This window comes from Mesoplodon mirus (assembly GCF_964341445.2).
Source record: "Mesoplodon mirus genome assembly, chromosome: 4".
Lineage (NCBI taxonomy): Eukaryota > Metazoa > Chordata > Mammalia > Artiodactyla > Ziphiidae > Mesoplodon > Mesoplodon mirus.
In genome coordinates, this window is record NC_138979.1 from 183,678,135 (window position 1) to 183,703,149 (window position 25,015).

Consider the following 25,015-nt stretch of genomic DNA (forward strand, 5'->3'; position numbering starts at 1 on the left):
CTGAAGCAAAGGTGGTATTGTTTGTTCATAAGGCAAATGCCCCCTTCTCTATTTTAAGTTGAGATTTTTGTAGAGCATGGAGTACAGGCACCGCTGAGCTGGCTGTGATGGGGGAACAAACTGAGGCTGGTTCCATATACCATAGGGAAGACCTCCCCACCGTCAACAGAGTCCTGGGGCGGGTGAGGGTCCTGTGTGCCTGGACCACTGGGGCTGGACAGACCCTAGTGACTGACAGCCAGCACCCAGACCTGTGTTCATGGATGCACAGCAGGCAGCCTAGAGGGAGGGAGGGAGGGAATGAGCGAGCAGGTGAGTCCAGGTTCAGCCTCCCGCCTCCCAGCAAACTGCCCCCCACCCCAGTTCAAAGCCCCCTGGGAAACAGGTCTCAAAGAGACAGTCCGAGCCAAATCCAGGCAGAAAGGTGGGTCTAGAAAAGAGGAAAGGAACGTGGCAAGAGGAGAAATGGCCCAAGCCGGCACTAACCGGGCCCCAGGCCCACGTGGCAAAGAGAAACCCAGGCTGAGGGAGACCAGGGAGGACGTCCGTGGTCACAGGTCGCCTGGAGGTCTGATGCGAATGCTGCAAAGATGGGGCAAACCCCGAAGCTGGGGGTCCAGGTGTGAGACTCAGGGAGAGGAAGGACAAAGCTCTCCCAGGCCAGAGGAGCCTGCGCCCAGATGGCTCCCACGCCGGGAGAACGGAGGGGTCTCCTCCGGGATCCAGGGCGGATGGACAGGACCCGGGCTGCTGCCTGGGGGTGCCGTGAGCTTGCTGTGTGACCCAACCGCTCTAAGAAAGCTCACAGACCTGCGTGTCCACCCCAGGTCATCGTGGGGGCCTTCTCAAGGCTGGCTCCAGGGAGGCATGGACCAGCTGGCAGCGAGGAGACGGGCACCACCCCAATCCCCGCCACGCAGCAGAGAGGGCCTGGGCGTGGGGTCGGCAGGTCCGGGCCGGCTGCATTTGCTGGACAGGGGCACCCCCGCCCAAGCCTCAGTGTGCCCTGGGAACCAAGAAGACAGAGCAGGTTCCCGAGCCTCCCAAAGGAAGGGCCTGCTCCCTGCACAACACCCTTCCAGGGAAGGGCCACGGCGTTGCAGGTGTTGGTGTGATGGGGGGCTCTGGGTGTTTGGGGTTCACGCGTCCCCCCAGGTGCACTCCGGTCCTGCCATCGCTTATCGGCTCAGCTCTCTGAATGGCCCTGCGGCCCGGGCTGCCTTTCACCCAGTAAACTGAGTTGAAATTGCCCTTTGGACCCACAGCTCTCCACACGAGGGAGAGGGTGCACAAGCTTCCAGGACTCAAAGGTCACCTGCTCACCTTGGGCAGGGCTTGGAAAACCCTCCACTTCCCACCGTGACCTTAGTCGGCGGCTCACGACAGGACAGGCAGGCCCGGAGCTCAACACCCTACTCGCCGCACACCTGGTCACCCCAGGCCGCTCAGGACGTACCGGGGGTGTGGTCCTCCACGGGAGGGGGACCTGCCCCGCGACCTCACGTTAGCGACTCGACGTCTCTGAGCCCCTGCATCCTCATCATGGGAGGAATGATGCTCCTGCTCACTGGGCTGTGGGGGTGCGGGGGTGGAGACAATCTTCTCACAGATCCTTCCAGAGCCTCCACAAGCACAAGTTCAGAGTTCCCATCCCCGTGTGGCACTCAAGCAATTGACTTCCCTAGGGCCTTGGCCTCGCCACCTGCAGAGGCAGGCCTGCTTCTCAGGGTGGCCCGCCGGGCTGCTCTGTGACCGCGCGCAGAGCCGCTGCAGACAGACCCTCCTCCCACCACCCCTGACGGCTGGAGTCATCCTGCTCCACGCGCTGCACGGATCTGCCCCACGGCTTTCCCGCCTAAACGCCCCCTCCCCCCACGCCCTCACTCCCTCACCCTCAGCCGAAGGTGACTGTGACTGTACCCACACAGCAGCTCCTCCATGGTGCCTCTGGCCAAGCCTCGGCTGCCGGGGAGACCCCCAGTCCCTGCCCGAGCTGGCAGGTGAGGCACTCCCCCGGGATGCACTGGGTCCTGGGCTGGAGGGTGCTTCTTACTGGAGTGTGCCCGCCCCTCACGCCCCTTTGCAAGTTCTTGCAGGGCTGTGTCACACACCAAGACAGCACCCGGAGAAGGCTGGCAAGCCTCACGTTCCTGTATGCTACACAGAGCAGGAGACATCAGCCCTCTCCCTGGCATCGAACACCCAGCCCGGGCTCTGAGAGGGGACGGTGAGGCTCGGCACTGTAAAGGGCAGGCGGGCAGCAGCAGTGAGGGGAGTAGGTTCTATGCACCAGGGGCCGGGCCCTGCCATCACTTGCTGTGTGACCCTGGGCAGGTCCCCTCCCTTCTCTGGGCCCCAGAACACCTCTCTGCACAATGAGGGAGCTGGAAGCCTCCAAGGGCCCTTCTGGCCTGGTGAGCACAGGTGGGCGTGGTGGGCACACTGGGTACGGGCCACCACTGCAGCACTATGCCAGCCCATGCAGCTGTGTTTCTTTAAGAAAGATATGAACACTAACAGACCCAAAGGTCAGGAGAGCTGGTGCCAGGATGAGGTCAGTGTTTGGTTACTAACGAGAATAAACAGACCTCAGTCCCGCAGCGGAAGGGCCCTGCTGGAGAAGCGCCATGGGGAAGTGAGGTGGGAAGGGCCAAGGACCCTCCCTCTGCGTCATCACACCCACAGACGACAGGTGACAGCTGGCCACCAGGAGCTGCCCCACAGCCAACTCCCAGTCTCAGCAGGGGGACAGCACAAGGCCTGGAAGGGGACCCCAAAGGGAGCAAAAGGGCCTTCAAGGTCAGCCCAACCTCTCTTGCTAACATCAGGGTAACGAGGGACCCCGAGGTACTCACCAACTTCCCTGAGGTCACAGGCCATCCTGGCCCCCAGGCCCTACAGTGGACACATGTCAAATCCCAACTCTCTTCTCCTCCCCGGCATCTAGCCAGCTGTTTGTCCCAGGCAAGGTGACAATGACGATGACACTGAGAGCCAGGGATTACAATCATGTTGGATAAAAGAAGAATCCACACTGATACAAAACACGTCCAACACACAGCCCGATGAGGGAGAAGGGGAAGGGCCCTCACAGCAGAAGTCCAGCTGCTGGGTGCAGATGGACAGAGAAGTTAGCAAGTCACCATTACCACCGCCAGAGCAGTGCCAGTGGACGCAAGCCTTGTGAGCGCCTGGTGAGGATCAGACACCTGTGTGACCTCAAAGTGCCTCCCACAGGTTACTTATTAATTACAAAGTTATATGTACTAACCTCACAGTGAGGAGACCTCCTGACCCAACGGATGGAAGTTTGCTCCCAAGACGGGCCGCACCAAGTACCTCCTGGCAGGACAGGCCGACAGCACAGCATCCCCTCGGGGCCGTTCCTGCCCCAAACACACAGCCTGCATCCAACCCTGAGCCAAACGCAGGGCTGGTCTGCGGTCTTCAAAACGCAGATGACATGTCAAAGGCGGATGGAGGAGACTTTCCGAATGAAGGGAGGCTAAAGGGAGGCTAAAGGGAGTGTGTGATCCTGCGCTGGATCCCCGATCAGAGAGCAACTGCTCTAAAGCACCGTGCTGGGACGCACAGCGTGACAGCTTCAATCTCCCGACACTGTCACCGTACTGTCACCACCTAAGTGAAAGTCCTCGATCCTAGGAAACGCACACCGGGGTGTTGAGGCTGAAGGGGTGTGTTAACCCCAACTTCTCTCAAATGGTTCAGGGGAAGAACAGCCCACCTACAGAGAAGGAATGACCAAGTGATGAGGCAGCCCTAGGAAACGAACACACTCTCTCCTAGGGACGTATAAGGGCAAGAATGGGACATGCCAAGCAACTCGCAGCCACACACGTCACCTCCAGCATGAGCCATGAGCCATCCCGGGCGTCACCCCGCCGTGCTGCCCAGAGCGTTGTCCACGGAGGGACCTTGGAGTCCCTGTCACAGCCCCCAAACCGACAGCCCTCCTTCCCGGCAGAGGCCAAGCGCTGACCTAAAGCACTGCGTGCAGGAAACGTAGCTGCCAACACGTCAGGAAACAACCTATGCTTTCCAAAAACAGAGCGCCAGTCACGTAAATTCTGGTTAACCCACTTGAAGGGGTGTTGTATAGACACTAACAAGGTTTATGAAGACCAAGAGGAAAAACGCATCTGATGCAATGTTGAGTGAAAAAAGCCAGATTCCATACTAAACACACAGCGAGATAACCAGCAGTCAAAACACGCCTGCACCGGGGGGTGGGGGTGGGGGTGGAAATAAAACACTGCCATCGTAGTGGGAGATCTTCAGAGCAGGGTCGGGGGGGACTGGGCTAAACATGTTTTGATTTTCTTTCTACTTTTCCAAATCTTCCTGTTTCTCTAATGCATAGGTATCCCCTTAGAAATAAAATCAATCAAATCTGTGCCTGGCCCTCATTACCCACCCTGCGCAGCCACGGAATTCCTCTCCTTGTCGGAACTGGCTCACACCAGCTGCCTCCCCGGGCAGACGTGCCCTGGACACAATGGATGAGACCCAGGAGCTCTCGGGCCAGAACTGCCTCTGAGTGGCTGCCACCCAAGGCTGCCCACTTGTCCCGGCCAACAGAGGGGTCTTCGGACCAGCACAGGGGCAGGCGGGAGGCTCTGGACTGGGAGATCCTGGGATGAAGCCTCTGAGTCTCAGTTTCCCATCCGGGAAACGGTGATGATCACACACGTGGTGAGATCACTGGAAGGCAGCCGTGCTGGCAAAATCGCCTTGAATAAAAGCACAGGGGCAGGCAGGGGAATGACAAAGCCCTCATGGAGCAATTCTAGGGCACTCCACTGCAGCAGGCCAGGCGCCGGACAGGCCCTCAGCACTCCCCATCTTGACTGTCAGAGCAGCCCCACGAGGCCACAGTACCAGGCTCACTTTGGAGAGGCAGGGAGGGGGCTCGGTAATGTCCAGTGGGTCCTGCCCTTTCCCCGCGGACATTCCCATGCCACTGAGTAAGGGTGCAAAGGAGACACTCCCTCTCAGAGGGCCCTGGAGGGAGTCAGCTATTCAAAGCATGCCCCTCCGCCCAGGTGGGTCCACGGCCTGGCGAGAGGTCACACATGCAAGAAAACTCCCAGCTTAGAGAGTCCCTGTGCTGGTCGCACACCCCCAAGGGCGCAGTTTGGTTAATTAACAGCCACTGCCCAGCTCTGCCCCGACGCCGGAGCCCACGGGAGCCTGAGAAATCCCTTCTGCAGGGAACCAAGATCCAGAGAGGGGTCCAGCCTCTCAGGGAGTCACAGAGCCAGGATGAGAAGCCAGGGCCCGCCCACTGTCCCCCGCAGCGTTGGGGGGATTCCAGCTGCACCGGGGGACCGGCTGCAGCCACAGGCCAGCACCCTCAGTCCAGCCAGGACAATTCACTCACGTGCAGGCACCATGAGCTGGCACTGCCCCTGGAGGGCACCATGTGGGGGCATCAATGGCCTCTCTGCGCCGGGCCAGGTGGAGCCCTGGCCTGCCACCCCTCACTGTGTGGTCCCAGCCTGTATGGTGGGCTGGACCAGAACATCTCTGACGTGGTTCTCTGCTTCTCGCGAGTTCCTGCTACCCCGAGGCCCAAACGCAGCCTGGGCCGGAGCCCATCCCACCGCAGGAGAGAAGCCCCAGGCGGCACCGGCCCTTCTCCCGGGCTCGAGGGGAAGAAGCAAGGCTTATTTCACACCCCCTGCCTGGTGCCGGGCAACCTCCCGGGTCTTCAGGACCATCTTCAGTCCCCAGGCTCCAAAATTCAGGGATTACACAGGCGGCGGGTCGGTGGAGGGGTGGGGACAGGCAGCAGCAGGTCCTCGGCGAACCACAGTGCAGACAGGCCCTGCCCGTGTCCACCCCATGCCACGCTCTCCCTCCCGGGCCTACAGGTACCTCACCTCTGCCCACAAGAAGTAGGACCCCAGCCTGCGGCCCTGTGGGGAGGGGTGCTCACGGGGCAGCCTTGGGAGGCTGTGCCCGTCTGGAGCGATGTCCCCCACAGCTCCAGGGTCCCTCAGGAAGCAAGAGCACCCGAGGGTGGCCTTCCCATGGCTGCCCCTGCTGCAACAGGCAACACTAAGTCTAGACGTGTCTGGATGTGAGCGCTGGGACCGCCTGAGCCTGGGCAAGCTCCTCTGGCAACCAAACCTCACTGGCATCATTCCATTTACCCAGCTTGAAAAGACACTCGCGCCCTGGGGGAGACATGCCGGGGGGCCGCTGGGGCCTCCCAGAGCGGCAGGGTCACAGGGCCAGAGGAAGAGGGGCTTCGAACCACAGAGCTGTGCCCCGATGGGCAGACCCAGGCCAAGATGACGCTCAGTGGGTGCCCCCCACCGTGCCAGGCCCTGGAGGCAGACTCTGAGGACGAGGGTTTGCCCTGGGAGCTCGCAGCAGCAAAGGGGAGGGGGCCCGAGTGAGGCACCCGCAGACAGGGCAGCACACGCCCTCCGAGGGCCAGGCTGCACCAGGGCCGCCTCTGCCTGGGGGCCCGGCTCGGCCCAGCCACATTCCACCCACGAGCCCCCAGCACCGTGCCCGCACGCACTGTGGCCTAGGACACTTCAGTGGGAGGACGGACCGAGGATGGGGGGCCAGGAGGGAGGGCAGGAGGAAGGGGACTTCACGTCCGGCCCCGCCTTGTGACTTGGGCCCCTGAGTTGCCACTCTCCCGGCTGTGAAATAAGCACCTTTGCCGCAGAGCCGGTAAGATTCAATTCAACAAAATTCCACAGGACACAGGACGTGGGGAGCCTAGCACCGGACCTGACCGCCCCCAGCGATGTGTACGTCCCCTCCTTCCCCTCCCCGGCCACGCACGTGATGACCTCGGTGCAGAGCTGCCCACTGGGCCTCTTGCTTCCTTCAATGCCATCCTCCCTCAGAAATGCCCGGAGGGCAGCCAGCCAAGGGTCAGCCCCACGGAGGTGCCTATGTGTTTTGCCATGGCCCACGTCTTTGGGGGAAGGCCACCCTCCCACAAAACAAAAGCACAGTCTGGGGCAGAAGACAATGACATCCCCCAGCAGGCTGGCCCACTGCCCCCTGGGCTTGTGCAGCCCCGGGCAGGCAGCAGATGTTCAGAGGAACAGACGATCCAGCCAGCCGGGGCCGAGGTCCCTCCCCGGCCGGAAGTCCTGCTCCCCATTTTGCCTCTGCTGCCCATGACCTTGCACCCCTCTGGCAAGCCTACTGCTCACTCAGGTCTCAAGGGCAGTGGCCACCCCCACCCAGTGCCACACAGAGCCGGAGCTCACTGCTTCTCAATCCTTAGAGGAGAGCTAACATGCCCCTAGGTGCCTGGCACCCGGTACAGAGATGGGGACTGTCACCACATCGTACGGGAACTGAAACAGCCTCCAAGGGGGCAGCCTGACACCAGCCAGAGGGCACCAGAGCTGGGGTCTGAATCAGGGCTGCCTCACAGGGGCGGGGTGATGTCCAGCGCCCACCCCGGGTCAGCCTGGCCTCACAAGCAGAAGAGAGGTTTATCCGGGACAGCGCACCGCCTGGCCCGAGTGACACGTCCTCCCTGAGGGCTGTGCTGGAGACCAGACATTGCGAACGAGCCACCTACTTCTCCTTCCCCTGCACACCTCACACTCACACACGTGAGCTCGCACGTGTGCACGTACACACCCCCCCACACGTACACACATTCACATGGGGATGCACCCACACACGTGCCCCGCCTCTCTCCAGGGTCTCAACACTGAGGAAAAAGTATTGAGCTGGGAAGCAGTCAAGGGGTCATTTATTTTAATTATTAAAACAGCAGCCACTTACTCTCGAGCCATCTATAATGCCACTTAATTACCCAGTACATAAAACTGCCTTTGCATCTTAGCAGAGCAATAAATCAGCTCAGAACCAGAGTTGTTTAAAGCATTCTAGCCGAAGATTCGGGGAGGGGGGACGGTGAGAAATCACCCCTCGGCACCCCAGGAAGTGATAAACCAGGTCTCTGCTCTGAAGCCGCGGCCACGGCAGGAACAAACGGGCCAGCCCCCGCCGGCGGGGTGTGGGCTGGGAGGCTGGCGCCCTCCCTCCCGCTCCACTGTCCACTGCTCGGCTGGCCCCTGCCCTGCCATGCTCCATCCTTTGTGTGGTCCACAATAGCCCTGCCAGATGGCATGGCGTGGCCAGCGGCCCCTTCAAGCCAATCGCTCATCCTGTCAGGACCCAGCAGGGGCTGCGGGCAGGACACTCGGGAACTGGCCCAAGCCACGCCTTGCTCGCCCCTGCCCTGACCGCCTCCTGGTCCCTGGCCCTCAGGCACAGGAGGCTTAGGGCACAGCTGGGCCATCAAGAGGACCTCAGGCAGGTGTATTGCCACCAGGGAAGTAGGCAGAACCACGTGGTGACTCTGTATCTGCAAGACACCAGGACGGAATGGGGAGGGCGACAGAGCAGGCAGGGAGACGCCAGGCACCACACTCCCCCAGTACTGGCAGAAGGCACGGAGCAGTGCTTCCCAGCAGGCAGGCATAAATCATCCCCTCCCATGGGCTGCCCTGGCCTCCATGTGCCAGCAGCCCCAGCGTGCTTCTCCAAGGGAAAGGGGTCCCGTGAATGACACACGAGGGGGCAGGTGGGCTGTGCAACTCCTGGGCACACGCCAGACTGGGCTGGCCGAGTCCCGCCTTCCCTCTGAGGATGGCTCCCAGGGCGCACGGGGCAGGGGGTGGGGGGATGGCAGGCACCAGTCCTAGGCAGTGGACCCCTGGGCTGTCTCCAACCTCAACCATCACAAGCACCGATGCCATGAGGGCCTGGGCGTGCCCCATCTGCACGCGTGCTGTCTGCTGTAGGATAAATTCCAGGCAGTAGGATTGCTGGGCCAAAGGGGACATGGCTCTGCAATTTTCTAAGTCACCGAACTGCCCTCATAGGGGCTGGCCCCATTCACACTCCCATTAGCGTGCATGACAGCCCCCGCCTCCCATTCGCACATATGAGAAGTTTTCTGTCTCATCCTTTGCTCTTGGAAGAGAAGGAGTTAGCCAGCTGGAGGCCTTTTAAGCTCCGCATGCCGCCTGCTCACTGCTTTCTGGTCCTCTCACCCGGGGAAGTGCCTCCTCTGGCCGGTGTTGGCTCCCCTTGCCCCCCCGCACCCCTGGCTGGCGTGGCTGGAAAAGGGGAGCAGGACCCGGCTCACCCCGGGACACACCCCCCTGCAGCTGGGCAGATGTGTGTATCCCGGCGTCGAGTTCAGCAGGCACAGGTCACCACTTTTCTGAGGCCCCCCTTCCCCATAGAGCCTTCTAGAATTGCCCCGCTGGGGTCGCGTGCTCTCCGGCTACCTGCACCAGAGCTTCAAGCCCTCTGTGATTCTTGTCTCACTGCATCACCCTTTCCCCGAATCAGCCTCCACCATCTGACTGCGAGCTCCCTGAGGGCAGGGACTCGGCCAACCTGTGTGTGCGTCTCTCAGGTCATGTGTGTGCATCTCCCTGGACGGTGCCTGGCATGGATCCTGACGGTGGGAAGTGGCCGGTTAAAGCTGTCAGGAAGCTGAGGCAGGGGAGCTGGCTGGTGGCTCATCCAGGCTCATCTCCCGATACCAGGAACAAGGTCTAGCCTGTCAAGCCCCCTCGGGGACGCTCCACATTAAACTGTCTTTACAGAAAGATGGGCATGTGGCCAAGCTGAGACCTTCTGGACAGACTGCATGCGTTTACAGGGCGACTGGATGGAGGGTGGGGAGTAGGTGGGGGCGGATGCAGAGAAAACAGTCTGTGAGGAACGTGTGCTTGTCCCCGGAATGCTCTGGAACTGCCAGGAATATGGGCGGGAGCAGCGGCCACCGGGGACAACCAGCCCCGAAGAAGAAGGGAAACGGACCCTCCCCAGGTGGCCTCAGGCCTCTGAGCACGCAGCCAAGCGGCTGCTCTGGGAGCTTAGTCACGGGCCACTGATCGCACTGTCCCCCAGCTGGGTTTACCAATGACAGCCAGCGCAGGCTAAAGCACAGCCGCTTGGGGACCCTGGTCCCCATGCACCGCGTTAACTCCTGCCACCCCTCCTCCCCTCCTCCCAGCCAGTCCGCAGTCCTCTCACAGCTACTGGGCTGAGAGGCTGTGTAGTCACAGGACCTGACAGGTCAGATACAACGTCAGCAAGGGAGAGCTGACCCGTGACACTCAGCTGATGGGGGCCTCCCTGCATCCCGCACCCAAGACATGGGGGTGGGCCTGGGTGGGCAGGGATAAGGGGGGCTGCAGAGGGGGACGGGGGTCCTAAGACAGAGGCGCACCACTCCCCACCCCGGGCCTCGCTCGGGGATGCAGCAGCTGTAGCTCCCGCCCTTGGCGGCTCACCATCTCGGGGCAGGCGGCAGACGTGCCCACTGATTACATGAAGCTGGGATGTCCATCCTATGGAGGTTTATTTACAGACACGAAACTCGTCTGCCCCACCACTTCGTTTGAGCCTCACAACAGCCTCATGGACCAGCTTGCATTAACTTCTCCCACCTAACCAACAAAGAAACTGAGGCTCAGAGAGAGTCCACCACTGACCAAGTGTACTCCACAGATGAGGGCGCAGGATGTGTGCCCGGATCGTCTGCCTGCAGACCCAGACACAGCTCCATGCCCCACCAAGAGCATCTCACATGGCACAGACACCTGCCGGCCAGCCGAGGCAAACAAGACTGCAAAAGGGGGAGGGGGCCACACAACAAGCCTGCACAACACAGCAGAGCGCAGCTTTACCACACCGCTCCGTCCCACTGAAAGCCCGGGAGTTAAAGCCCGGGGGCGGACACGAGAAAACCCCAGCCCCAGAGGCCAGCTACCGGACCAAGGTCCCTGGACATGGAGACAGAGGGGCCTGGAGAGGAGAAGGAAACTGAAGGAGGGAGGGTGGCTGAGTCCCACTACAGGGCTGGGCCGGGACTCGCTCAGCGTTCCCCAGACCTGTCGGGGAACGGGCAGTGGATGGTTTTGAAAAGTCAGCTGGGAAGAGCCACGCCAGGCGCCACGGGCCTCCGGGAGCCCCGGGAAGAGGCGTGAGCAGCAATGAGTCCCTCCCACACCTGCCAACCGTGCAATGCCTCCGCTCCTGTCCAGGACATTTGGACGTGCTGTCCCCTTCCTTGCAGTGGTCCTCTCCTCCACTGCGACCACAGCCCGGGACTCAGGCTCTCAGAGGATCTCCCAGGACGTGGAGCATGCACATGGCGGGGGGGAGAGCCGACCCCCGGCGGGGGGGTGCCGGGCCGGGCACCCCTCTGGCACACAATGCCCTGCACTGTGCTGAGAGGGACGAACTTCAGTCCCCCTCGTAGAAGCCGGGCCACCTAGGACCCTCTACCAGAGATGATCCAAAACCTGAGCGGCACAAACCTGGGACCAGCACAGGAGGCCTAAAAATCAGACCGGTAACAAGCTCCATGTGCACTGACCCAGGGGCAGTGTGCCCCCATGATTTATGTAGCCCTGGGAGAGAGGGCGGTACGTGCCCAGGCTGGCAGTGGGCAGGCTGCCACCTCCTCCTGCCATGTGATGGACGGGGGAGCCCAGCAGGACGCCAGCGGCACCCCCATGCCCCCCCCACTTGCCAGCCCCTGCTGCTTCATAACCACTGTCTGCTGTTCTATTAACAGAACTGGACCCGAGCAGAACAGACACTGGAACAGCCACAAACACAAACAGGACTCCAGCAGAGCAGGGGGACCCCGAAGAAGAGGCATCGTGATGCAGGAGGGACATGCTGGCGGCCCCCCACCCCAAGGCAAGGGAAGGCAGCTGTGGGCCGCAACGGGGCAACTTTATAGAGGGTCCCCGGAGATCGGAAGGGGCGCGGCAAGGGACCCCGCATCCTCCCAGCTTAAACTGGGTGCTACTGCAAAAGGAAGCTGGTCTCTTCCTGAGCACCGACTGCGGGGAAGGCTCACTCACAGCCGTCACGGCCACTGCCAAAGTCTGCTCAGCACTTGCTACGTGCCAGGCACTCCACCAAACACATCACACGAATTACTCAGGCCTACGAGGGATGCACCATCATCGCCCTATTTTCCAGATGGGGAAACTGAGGCTCGGGGGGGGTGGTGTCAAGGGCCCGCATCACCCAGAATGGTAGCTGGTGGATCTGAGACCTTGAGTCCAGGGCTGACCCTCTCAGAGCTGGGCTCTTCATCCCTAACCTACAGTCTCCTGCCTCCCTGCTCCCCGCCCCCGCCCGCCGCCAGCCATCCAGGGAGGGGAGGCGTCCTGTTCACCCCCTCCTGGAGAGTGAGCGGGGTGCCCAGGCCCTACAGCTCCCCGCCTGACCCTGGGAACCCTGCAGCCATTTACAGCAGGGGAGATTCTCAGTGTCAGGGTCTGGGCAGGCGCCCGCCTCCTGCCAGGTGTCTGCTGCCCTGAAAAGGCCTCAAGCACGTCCGCCACCCGCCCCATGCCCAGCGACCCCCTTAGACCGGAGTCCAGCACGGTCCACCACCCCACGTGTCCCTCCCGGCTGGGCACCTGCCTTCTGCAAGTGGCAGTGGGCTCTCGGCCACTTCACTGTCCCTCACCCTCCGCCGAAAGGAAGGGGTTCAGTGGCTCTGATCCCCAAAGCGGCAGCGGCTGAGGAGGCTGGAACTTCTGCGCAACCCGCCACGGTCAGGGTGCTGCTGTGTTGCCACGTCTGCTACACCCAGACGCCACGAGGTGGGGCGAGGCCCGCAGATCCCAAACCCCCTTGCCCTCCCCAAGTCACGTGGAGAGCTGCCCCAAGTCCCCGAGCTGCCAGCTCGGCCCGTGTCTGGGCCTCCACTGGGGCCCCTCCTCTGAGGAACAGGGAAGGCGGCCCCCAGCCCCAGTCTGGCTGACACAAGGATGAAATGGCAGGAGCAGTCCCAGGAGCCCCTGGAAAAGCCGCCCTGACGCAGGCGCCAGGACACGGCATGTTGACCAATGACACAGGACAGCACACTTTTTGTAAAGGGCTCCACGAGAGCCTTGTTCTCACGGCAGAAGGGACCCCCGGCCCGGGACACCCTCAGGGGCCAGTGTCTGTGACCTTTCCCTGCTACCCATGAATTTGCTCCCTGACTCTGGCCTCACTGACCCAGGGCTAGCCCTCAAGGGGCCACTGGCCCAGACTGGCCAGAGTCAGGACACTGGGCCAGCCCGTGCCCTCCTGCCTCTGCCTAAGGAAGACCAGGGTCCCAGAGTTCCAGCATCTATAGTCCTGCCTCTGCTACTTTGGTGCCCATCTTCTGCTGGGAGTGGACGGCCAGCCTTGTGTACTTGGGGGCATCCACAGCTGTTCAACAGAGCGGCAGTGGGAAAGACCTCTTTGCTGTGTAACCCAGGCCTCCAGACCCAAGGTGGGGAGCTGCTAGCCAGGTGTGTGCATTTCCGAGGGCCTGGGGAGGAGGATGATCCCGGGGCCCCTGGGGCCCCTCCAACCTTCTCCAACCTCCTCTGCCCTTCCTCGCCCTGGAACCTCTGTCCCAGGCATCTCGAGGCACATCCCACCTCCCTAGCTGCCTTGCAGGGTGCAGGCGAGCCCCAGGGGCCTCCTCTGTGGACCCCTGGACACACGCCTACACTCAGAAGACAGTGCCCTCCTGATGGGCTGGCATGTGAGCAGACGTGAGGGCACCGCTCAAGGAGAGAAGTCGCCGCCGGACCCTGTGCCAACACGGACGGGGACGCAGACCAGCCGACGAGGGTGCAGCATCCTCAGGGAGGAGGAAGCTGGGCCTTTCTGGGGCCGGGGGACAGGGCCGGGCCACACATCCCACAACTGTAAGGATTACCGCGAGTTGTGTGATTACTAGTGGTTTGGCCAAAAGCCAGACACAGGCTCAGAGAAAAGGGCAGATAAAACATGACTTCAGTCAGGCTGTCAACAAAGGAGAGGATTACCTCGTCAGAGACAGAACTGGAAACGATGTGAGGGTGGGAGCATTCCCATCCGGCTTCTCCAGGGTCCCCAGCCCTGCTCCACCTTGAACGTGGTCCTGAAAGGCAGGCAGGGCACTCTCTCCTGGGGAGGCCAGTGCCTGGTACAGCGGCAGGAACATGGGCCACAGAAACAGCCCCCTCGGTGGGCTGACCGAGGGTCCCAGGGATCGCGAGGGGGTGGCTGCTACAGGGAGAAAGGGGGCAGAGAGGGATGGTCAGATCCCAAGCCTCGGCCTGACAGGCCAGCCCGTCCCCAAACCCAGCCACGCAACAGCCAACTTTGACAAAAGACCCACGTGTCCTCATGCCTTATCCACAGAGGAAGAGCCAAATTCTAACTCCCAAGTGCGGTCCCATGGCAAGGAAGCTAAGCTCAGGAACCAGGAAGCTGGAAACCACGCGACACAGGGCTCCGGTTTCTGAAGCGCTGATGCCCCCAGCAAACAGGCCACTGGCCAGCGGAGTGTTCGCTCAACTGCACCAGGCGGGGTTCCGAAACAGTGCGTGCGGCTGGGGGGCCGTACACCACCACTGCCCGGGGCCCTTGGAAGTTACGGGGTAGGGGGGGGCCTGGTGCCAAGGCAAAACCCGCAGCTGCAAAAGTCAACGTCTCCTATCCAGAGAGGCCCTAAGAAGACAAGAGACAGGGACCCAGCCGCCTGAGGCTACAAAGCCAGGACACTCCAGAAGCAACACGTGAAAACCAGGAGCATCCGACCTCACACTGGGATCCCCCGCCAGCCCAGGGGTTCTCGTTAGAGCCTGAGACCTTCATTCCGACCTCACGCCTCTGAGGTACCACACAGGAGGGCTGCACGTGGTGCCTGCACACAAAGGTGCAGACCATCACTATTAAAGTTACTGTCCCAGACGCGGGCTCATTTAGGACATTTGCTGCCGCTGAGCTGGTTGGAAAGATCCTGAGCTAAGGGCCAGCCTCCACCGGGCAGCTTACAATGAGAGCAGGAGGGGACCTGTGCAAGTGAGAATGGCTCCAAAGAAGGAACCCTTGGTGTGGGGCTGGAAATATGCTTTCCCGAAACCAAATCACCCTCCGCAGGGAGTGACATCCACGTGTGGACATCACGGCCTCGCTCCTTTACACACCTGAGCACCTTACACACCTCATCCCATCCAGCGTTCACCACACCCTGCAGTAAGGAAGGTTCTAACAGTCCCCCACTAGACCCATGAGGAAAGAGGCACAGAGAGGTTAAGCGGCCAGCCCAAAGCCACACAGCAGCCAACACTGGGGTTTTCTGTGACCCCTCAAAGGGGCCCTGGACAGAGAGCTTCCTCCCACCGGGCTCAGGATGGTCAGGAATGTGGGGGTGGCCTGCGTGCCTGGCCCCTTACTGTACACAGACCCTGTGATGTGGGTCCCTTATCAACCCCACTCTATAGATGAGGAACCACCACAGGGACCAGAAGTGGCCCAGGCAGAGGCTTCTAAGGTGGTGACAGGCCAGCAGGGGACAGTCAGAGGGGAGCATGGGGCTACAACCTGACAGGCCAGACAGGAGAAATGAAAACGCGTCCCTGGACCCCAAGATATGCCCTGCGGGCCCCTGGGAACGAGGGGTCCTCCTGGAGCCAAGTGCACCTTATCCAGGTGTTGACCTCCTTGGCCACTGACCTCAGAAAACACAAACTTTATGGGTATGTGTGGCTTCAGAGAGAAGCAGAAAGACTCAGGCCCTGATACAAATTGAAGAGCAAAAGCAAAAATGGAGAGGGTGGCACATGCTGGGGCTGGCACTGGGGCTGGCCGCAGTCTGGGAGGGTCCCTGGTGACGGAAACAGGACTCCTTCCCTCCCACCTCCCCAGCTCCAAGTGGCAAGGCCAGCCTTAGGGTCTCCACCACCGCCCACTCACTGTCCCCCCAGCCCCGCCATCCCCACCTCTGCCAGGGGCTCACTCTCTCCAACGAACCACCCCAGCGAGAGGGCAACGCACAGGGAGGACGAAGTCACAGGAAGCCCAGCCTCGGGGCCACCAGGCCTTCCCATCTCGCCGAGGTCTGCCAGCCGGGGCTACCACAGCAATAGTAACAGCCAACAATTTAATTAGAAACACCCAGCTCTGACTGCTAGGAGGACCAAGTGCCCGATGTGCATGCGTGCTGCTGAGCTGCTCCCCAGCCCCACGTGACAGGTGAGCAGCAGATCAGAGAAGCGAAGGGCGGGCCCAAGGCCAAGGTAACAGGGCGTCCCTGGGCGGGACGCTAGGGACGCGGGCCGGCCGGGTCCTCCACCACCAGGAAGGTCAAACTCGGTCCATGGATGCTACAGTGCTCCCTACCACCTCGGACTCCTTTCTTCCCCTCTGTCTGCAGCAAGATTTAGGATGCCAGGAACTCCTTGGAGAAAAAGGTGGGTGGGAACCTGAATCACAGGCACAGGGTAATTTGTGGCCTGTCCACAAATTAAAAAAAAATTTAATTTAATTTTTTTTTAATTTAAAAAAGGAATATGTGCCAGGTGTTAGATTTACTTCACTTTATTATTTAATTTATTTATTTTTATAAATCTATTTATTTTTATAAATTTATTTTATTTATTTATCTTTGGCTGCTTTGGGTCTTCGTTGCTGCGCACAGGCTTTCTCTAGTTGTGGCGAGCGGGGGCTACTCTTCGTTGCGGTACGCAGGCTTCTCATTGCGGTGGCTTCTCTTGTTGCAGAGCACAGGCTCTAGGTATGCATGGGCTTCAGCAGTTGTGGCGCACGGGTTCAGTAGTTGTGGCTTGCAGGCTCTAGAGCACAGGCTCAGTAGTTGTGGCGCACGGGCTTAGTTGCTCCGCGGCATGTGGGATCTTCCCGGACCAGGGCTCGAACCCGAGTCCCTGCATCGGCAGGTGGATTCTAAACCACTGCGCCACCAGGGAAGCCCCCCAAAATGAATTGTTTTTAAAAAATGAATTACTTTTCTGTAAGAAATAATACATAAGTTCCAACGCCAGCATGTTGGGGTGTCACCTCCTCCCCCTAGGCTGAAAGCTGTGCACAGGGCCTTTGTCACCAGGACACCGGTGGCAGGGGTCCTCCAATGCAGGCACCCACACCCCACTCCGAGCCCATCCTCCACCGGGAAACCAGAACACCTCAAGAAGTGTGAGATGAGAAGGTGTCATCTCTGCCCAACTTAGATAAAATCCCAACTCCAACAGTGCCGCCCACTCTGCCCCCTCGGCTACCAGACTCCAGCCACAGTGGCCTCCGTGCTGTCCTGAACAGCCCCGGGCTCATCCCCACCCACCTCCACATCCTCCCCGGGCTGGAAGACCTCCAGGGACAGCCGCTGCTCATCCAAGCCCCAGTTCAGGCGGCCCTCCTCCCAGACGCAACCCTTGCCACCATCTCTGGTCCACTCCCAGCACCCACCAGTACACAAAACCCTCCTGTCCATTGATCTGTTGGCTAGTTTGTCTGCCCAGTGAGACCTCTATTTTTCTCCTGGAAATATCCCAAGAGCGTGGAAACGGGGCCCCGACATGAAACAGGTGCTCGAGGAACAGATGACAGTACACGCCCTGAGCACCGCAGAGGGCGAAGGACGTCGGGACCACTCCGACCAGCCTCCTGGACCTCTGAGCTCCACCTTCCCTGTGTATAAGACGGGATGATGAAAACCTCATAGCGCCACGGTGACCACGGGAGACGACGGCACGTGCCTGGTGCCGAAGGGGACAAGTAAGGCTGCCACGGTTTCTGGGGGCGCTCAGAAACCAAGCAGAGATGGCCACCGCGCACAAACCACTTAATGTCTCCTGGAGCCCCCAGCGTCCCTGCCGGCCCCACTGCTCACCACACCCGCAGCTGGGCCGACCACCCAGAGGGAACGCCAGCCCCCTGGGTGCTCCCGGCAGAGGAAGGAGCTGTGGGTGGCCAAGACTCTAATGGGAGCCCCCGGGGAGGTGGCTCTGCCTGGCGCGGGGGTTGTTATGGTCTGAATGTCTGTGCGCCTCCAGAATTCATACAGAAACCCTAATCCCCAAAAGTGATGCTGCTGGAGGCGGGGCCTTTGGGCGGCGCTTAAGCCATGAAGGTGGCGCCCCATGAATGGGATGAGTGCCTTACCATGGGCTCCAGTCCAGAGAGCTGCCTTGCCCCTGCCACCATGAGGGCACAGCGAGAAGGTGTCAGCTGTGAACCAGGAACCCGACCACGCTGGCACCTTGATCTTGGACGTCCAACCTCCAGAAGTGTAAGCAGTAACTTCTGTTTCCATAACCCCCCAGGCAGTGGTATTCTGTTACAGCAGCCCGCACGGACTAGGAAGGGGTGCTGCTCCACCCCCCCCACCGCACCCCCTGCAGCCTGCACTGCCTGACTGCTCAGAGGAGGTTTGTTTTAACATCACTGAAGGTCATTTGGTCTCACTAAGAAGCACAGGACCCCCTGCTGTCACCGAATTGCAGGCACTGGCTGAGGCCACAGGCTTCACAGTGGCCACCACCCTCCCCCACTCTGGGCCTTGATGTCCCCTTAGAGGAGCGGGCTGAACAGGGCCTTGCTTGGTCAGTGATGAGGTCCCCACAGCCCAGCTGCTCTGGCTCGAACGGCAGCGCGTACCCAGGAGGCTGGACTCCCGCCCGGGTCGGGGCCCTGGGCAGCAGCATTCAGCCCTGGCTCCAAGTTCCTGTCTCCAAAGAGCCCAGGTAGCACCATGGCCCCCATGACACACAGTCCCCTGTCCTCCACAATCGCTGGCAGGTGTGTGCTGCTGGGGTTGGGGGGGGAGGGGTGTCCGCCATCCAGAAGGACTTGGTTTTTACAACCGCTGTCGCCAAATGCGCCCCTCACCACGACCCCACCGAGACCCTCAATGTCCTCTGCACCTGCCCCGTGGAAGGGTGGCGGGGCAGGCGAAGACAGAGGAGGCTGGGTCAGGCCCAGGCAGCTGCTGGGTGACCCTGAGCAAGTCCCTCCCCATCTCTGAGCCTCAGATTGCTGGGCGTGTTAACACGTGCCCCCCAACCTGCAGAAAGCCTCTGGTCTCCACAGCCCATACACAAGTGGGGTGCTGTCCAGGGAAGTCTCCAGATCCTGCCTTGCTGGAACCCTGCTGCTTGCTATCCTGGGATGTGAAGGAAAGACGGGGACGGCTGAATTCAGAAGCTGCCGTCTGGGACCCGGGATCTCGGCCGGACATCTTTGCCCGTGGAGGGCACGTTCACCTGCCAGCTTTGTGTAGGGGTTAAATTCTGCGACACCTGCTCTTGCCTCTCTGGCCTCCCACCACCTCGCAGCCGAGGACGGGTCGGTGGGAGGGGGGGGTGCAGGCAGCTCAATGAAGAACCGAAAATTGCTCTGGGGGTTTTCTGTGTGTTCACAGTAGAAGCAGTTAGATCTCAGCATAAATCTTTCCTGGATCAGGGAGGCAGAGATGCTGGCTGAGCAGTATCCCAACCGCAGCTGGCTCTCCCCCCAGCCAGGGCCTGGCACACGCAGAGCATACTCCCTCCCCCCCCTAGGCTGAGGCACAGAGAACCCAACAAGTTCAATCCAGATCCGGGGGAGTGCGGGCGGGGGAGGGGATAGAGATGAAGGGGACCTGGGAGGCAGGAGGGCCTGGAATTTAGGGAATGTAGGGAGATAAGGGTAGAAAAGAAGAGAGGCAATCAGGGCGAAAGGCACATCTGCTGGGGTTCCGAGCACTGACCAGGGGCTTCGTCAAAGTGAAACAATTCTGGGACTTCCCTGGCGGTCCAGTGGTTAAGACTCCGCAGTTCCAGTGCAGGGGGTGTGAGTTGGATCCTTGGGAGCTAAGATCCCGCATGCCACGCAGCGCAGCCAAAAAACAAAAAGTGAAATGATTCTGTTGGTCCTCACATTTGCCCTGAGTGGTACACCAGCTGGGCAGGCTGGGGTCTGCCTGCGGCCGCGCCACTCACAGCTCCGTGACCTGGGCACATTCCTCAACATGTTCCCACAAGTGCAGAGGGACCAAAGAAGGACCCGCCACAGGGCATTCTGGAGGTTGACGAGGCCATGGATCAGGTCCTCACCCAGGGATGGGCTGTGGAAGCTGCTCAGTGGGACGCGGGGCATCCCATTTTTATGCCCGGAGTCCCTGAGAAGCGAGTGACTGCCAAGGTCACCAAGCAAATGGCTTCGACCAGCGACAGGGAGGAAAGGCTTCCTGGAGGTGGGGACTGCAGCCAGAGGGCAGCCTTTAGGATCTCATCCGGAATGGGGCTCAGTCCCGGCCTCTGCGGGGACGGCCTGTGCTTCCTCCTTCCTGTTGAACTGGCACCACCCCCAGGATCCGGCCGAGTTCCGTGACACGGGAGCCACGGGGTGGGGCCCGCTTCCTAACCCTGGGCCAGCGCGGGGGATCAGGACGCTCTGCAGGCATTAACGTGACCGAACCAGGGGACTGGCAAGGACCTCGGGAGACGCAGAGGCCCCGTGGCTCACACGCACGGTGCTGAGCCCCCTCTGCCACCTGGGCCCGTGGCACAGCGCGCACCCTGCAGGGCTCGGAGGACACCAGCACCCAGTAATCGCTCCGTGAGCCTGGTCCCCTTCTGTCGGTAATGGGCCTTGCAGGGCGGCCATGAGGACCCAGCAAGAAACGGAGGAAGCTCTCTGGAGCACAAAGCTCTACAAAAACCCACGCTGACCACACCGGAGGAGATGATTCACAAACGTTTACACGAAGTGGCAGACCTCCACACCCTCACGTGCTTCAGACCAGCTCCAAGCCGTGCTCCGTGCAGGGAACACTCGTGCCCCAGGCCCTAGAGCAGAGGTTAACCTACTCCAGGCTTTGCAGTCCTGCCCTGAGTCACAGCGACAGTCACAGGCCATCAGAGAGAAAACAAAACCAACGGGGAAGGCAGCTTCCCACCCCGGGACACCTAGGACAGCAGGTCGGCATGCCCCCCACAGGCTGACCCTCACAGATGGCCCGTGTTTCACGGCTGCTGGCCGGAGGGACAGGGTGGAAGTCAGGAACCCAGATCACCTCCCAGGCCACATCAGACACCTGGGGGCCGGCGATGCCCTCCATTCCCTCCCAGAACTCAAGTCGCGACAGGAAACCCTAGGGAAAACCAGGGTGTGCGTCCTGCGCCCACCCCACAAATCTCCCCTGTCCATGAAGTTCTAATGGGCGTGGCTAGACTGACAGTCACATCTCCCCCCATCCCCTAAGAGAAACCACCATCCCACAAAGGGGGCCAAGGGCACATCCAAGGGGTTGACAGATCACCAAATCAAGCAGTGACATGGGGCCGGGATTTCTAGATGCCTTAGTAAAATAAAAATTTGAGTGTGGCTGCTCACCTTCCCCACTGACCACATCTAAAACCCAGGGCCAGAGGCCTCGAGACAGCGAGCGTGATCCTCAGGGTCCCTGCAAATGGGGTGAGCCGGCCAGACAGTGCATGGCGTCCGTTCCAGTTCCGACACACGGGACCAGGCTGGTCTGGGAGAAGGGGCTCCCGGGAGGCTCACCCCCACCTCTGCCTGGTCACGCACCGTCCCCAGGACAGAACGGCACCGTCCACTCACACGCCACGAACCTCACCTGTGGCACCTACCTCTCTGGCACGGCAGCCTCACCTCCGAGAACATGTGAGATCCAGGGAGTAATCAGCAAGGAGCTGAGGCCCACATCCACACAGGGATGCCGGGAGCATGCAGGGTGCACACGGCTACAAAGCTCGCCTGCAGCTCCCCCAGGGCCCATGTCCACCCTGAGCCCTTTCCCACCAGACCTGCTGAGAACAGGCTTCCTGATGAGGGACGCTTGGACAGCAGCAAACATTTGCAAGGCCTCGTTCACGTTTACAGCCCTCTTACCCCACAACACCCTGGGGACTCGGGGGGCGGGGGGAGAGGGACAGACTCTCAGTCGCTCAGCAGGAAATCAGGGCTCAGAGAGGTAAGAACACAGGCCCAAGGTAACACAGCAAGTCAGCAACTCCTTCCACACCGCCCTGCCCACCCCACCACCCTGGATGCCCCTGTCAGAGCCCCTGCCCACACCCACGGATGAGCTGTCCCACCGGGCCCGGGCTGCCTGGGCTCACAGGGGTGCCACCATATGCCCCAGGGGCCCCCACTCCTGATCAGCTCTGCAGCCGGCTAGAGGCCTCAGCGTCACAGCAGACACCGGCAGGGGATGCGGCTGCACCTGCGCCAAGCTGGCCCGGTTCCAACCCCAGAAACAACACTCCTGGCCTGTCTCCTCTCGGGTTTCCAGTCTGCATCTCGCTCGTCTCTCACACTCAGGGTGCTTAATAAACATATATTGGATGAACAAAGGCACCTCTACCACTGAGAGCCTGCTCTGTGCTGGGTGTGGGCCCCCGACCTGCAAGGAACCACCTGAGTGTCCCTGAGCCCACTTAACAGCCACGGAGACTAAGTCCAGGTGAGGTGGGCAACTTGCCCAGCGAGTGGGTAGCGAGTCACACTGGACCCCCCAGCCCGGCACGCCCCCAGGGCGGTTCCTCCTCCACTGGCCTGCAGGTTCCAGGGTGTGCCACCGGCACGCCATGGGGACACCACGGCGAGGACGCTGCCTATGGTGGGTGCCCAGCCCCTCCACTTCTCCGTCCCATTGGTCCAGCGTCTCCTGGGCACCATCTCCCAGGGGCACCTCAGGGCTCAGGGCCACCCGGGTCTGCCAGGTGTCTGCTGCATGAGCAGGCAGCTCCCTCCGAGCTCCGGGCCTCGGTTTCCTCACCTGCACTGAGGCTTCAGATGCAGCGAAGAGGAAGGGCTGGTGTTCCCACGGGGGCATGGCTCAGCAAACGCCCACCCTCCCACGCATTCAACAGGACTTGTGGATGGAGGGAGGGTGCCGTGGGTGTGTAAACACCAACAGGGATACAGACAGCACCCGCTGTCACCTAGAACCTTCCGTGGGTGCAGTCATACCACCTGGCAGATCATTTAATCCTCACCCCAGGAAAAAGCTTGCAGAAGTCAGCTCTATTCTGGGGAGGGGCTGGGGGGAGGCAGCATGGGTGCTAAAAGCAATGAAGTTGCCCTCTCTCCCAATTACACGTGATAAACTCAGCACCGCACCGAAGGTCCAGCAGTTGTGAGCGTTTAAATAAAGGTGACTTGAAAGCAAGAAATAGAAGCCGCGGGGAGGGATGCTTTCAGGCTATTGAACGTGACCGAGGGGAGCGGGGACAGGCTGTGTGCGCAGGCTGGAGGCTCACACGTTCACACACACTCATACAGACATACTCACACTCAGGCAGACACAAACATGTAGACACACACAGACACACACACATTCTCACTCACACTCAGACACTCACATAGACACACACTCTCTCACATGCACGCACACTCACACCCCTTCCACCCCGGCCGCCCCGCGTCTTCCCCAAGCCAACCCCCGAGGCTCCCCTTCAAATCCAGGGCCCCTCTCCTGGCTCCTGCCCAACGCCAGGCACTGGGCCCAGGGCAGCTCAGGGGGGGCCCTGTTCCCAGGACCTGGTCAAGGGGACGCTGAGAGAGGCCACGCTTCCTCGGCTTCCTGGGTCATCGCTGCAGCTGAGTTAATCCAAGAAGCTGGTGGCTGACTCCACAGTCAGGAGACTCGGGGCTCAGGGGCAGGCAGGGGGCACCCCGAACCCCAGCCTCCTGCCAGCTCGCCCCACAGGACCCCTCAGGACCCCCAGGCACCCATGATGGGCCCCGGGCGCTCCAGATGCCCCTGGCAGCCGAGGGACCAGTGACTGACTCAGCCCATCCTCCTCCGAGCCTCGCCGAAACCCAGCCCCAAAGAGTCCAGGCAAGAAAACACAGATGGATGGGGCACAGCCCAGAAGGCAAGGAGCAGGTCCAGGATTGCTGAGGGCAGGCGGGGTGCCCTCGTGACCCAGGAGGGCATGGGACAGCGGCCGGCTGCCTGGTGACTCTCAGGGCCCTGCCCACCCCCACCTGCTGAGAGGCCGCGAGGGCAGGGCCGCTGGGGGAGGGGCTCCCACACCACCTCCTGCCCGCCGCCACCTCTCGTGACCCTCACTGTCCTCATCTTACCAACAAGGACGCCAAGGCACAGAGGGTGTCAGGCTGTCCGCCCCCAGATGGCCTGAGACACCCCTGCCCACCCCCATCTGGCTGCGTCCCCCAGCTCTGGGCGTCGGCCTGGGGTTGGGACATGGAGTGACCCCAGCAGCGGCCACTGTGGCAAACCACACACACCCCAGAGCGAGTCACCAGGGCGAGGCTGGCCGCTTCATCCAAGCCTCACATTCCTGGGCCGCTGCTGGAGGGCAGACGCCTTCCAGGAACTCGGTCACCGAGGTGGATGGAGCCACCGGGACAGGAAGCAGGCGGCCTGGCCACTGGGGCCCCCGATGAAGCAGGGGACGGGCAGCTCGGTGTGGCACTCGGCGTCGGGCAGGGCAGGCACCAGGCGCCCACGCGGGCAGTGGGTGCCAGACCAACGACGGTTCAGACGTGGGGCCGTCCTGGGAATTCACAGCAGAGGCTGATGCGGAAACAGGCGCAGGCAGCCCCAGCAGAGTGAGACATGACTCAGAGAGACCCACGCTGAGCCCTGCGGGGGGGAAAGGGTGGCTGGAACTGTGAAAAGAGGGGGTGGCATTTCAGCCACAGCTTGCAGACCAGCAGGATTTTCCAAATGGAAATGGAGGGGAGGGGAGAGGAGGGGAGGGGAAGGGGGTTGGAGGTGGAGGAGACAGTCAGGGCAACGGCAGGCGGGTATGGAAATGCCTGGATAGCATTCGGGAACCGCTACTGGCCTGGAGTCACAGAAGCTTCTGGAAGAGATGGGAGGGGGCGTGGAAAAGGAGTCAGGGTCAGATCACAGAGAGCCTCCAGCCGTGCTCCCAGGAGCCTGGGCTTGATGTTGAGGCTGAGGGTCCCTTGGGTGAGGCGCAAGGTGGGGGCTGTATTTCCGGAAGAACATTCTGTAACGGCAGAGAGAGGGCTGGAGGTGCAGACCCTGGAGGCAGGGAGGCCGCCTGGGAGGCTGGCTCCAGGAAACTGGAGCAGAGGTGGCCTGGCGGGTGAAGTCCCAGCAGCAGCAGCGACAGGGCGGGGCAGGAGCGCCCCACACCTGGACATCACAGACCCACACTCGGGGTGGCGCCAGTCCACCATAAACCAC

The 25,015-nt window shown here is 61.2% G+C and overlaps 1 protein-coding gene across 2 annotated transcripts in view; it reads right to left on the reverse strand.

Annotated features, from left to right (window-relative positions):
* The window catches only part of CCDC85C (coiled-coil domain containing 85C), an 82,097-nt gene that overhangs the window by 35,602 nt on the left and 21,480 nt on the right, over window positions 1–25,015 (reverse strand). The window lies entirely within an intron of this gene.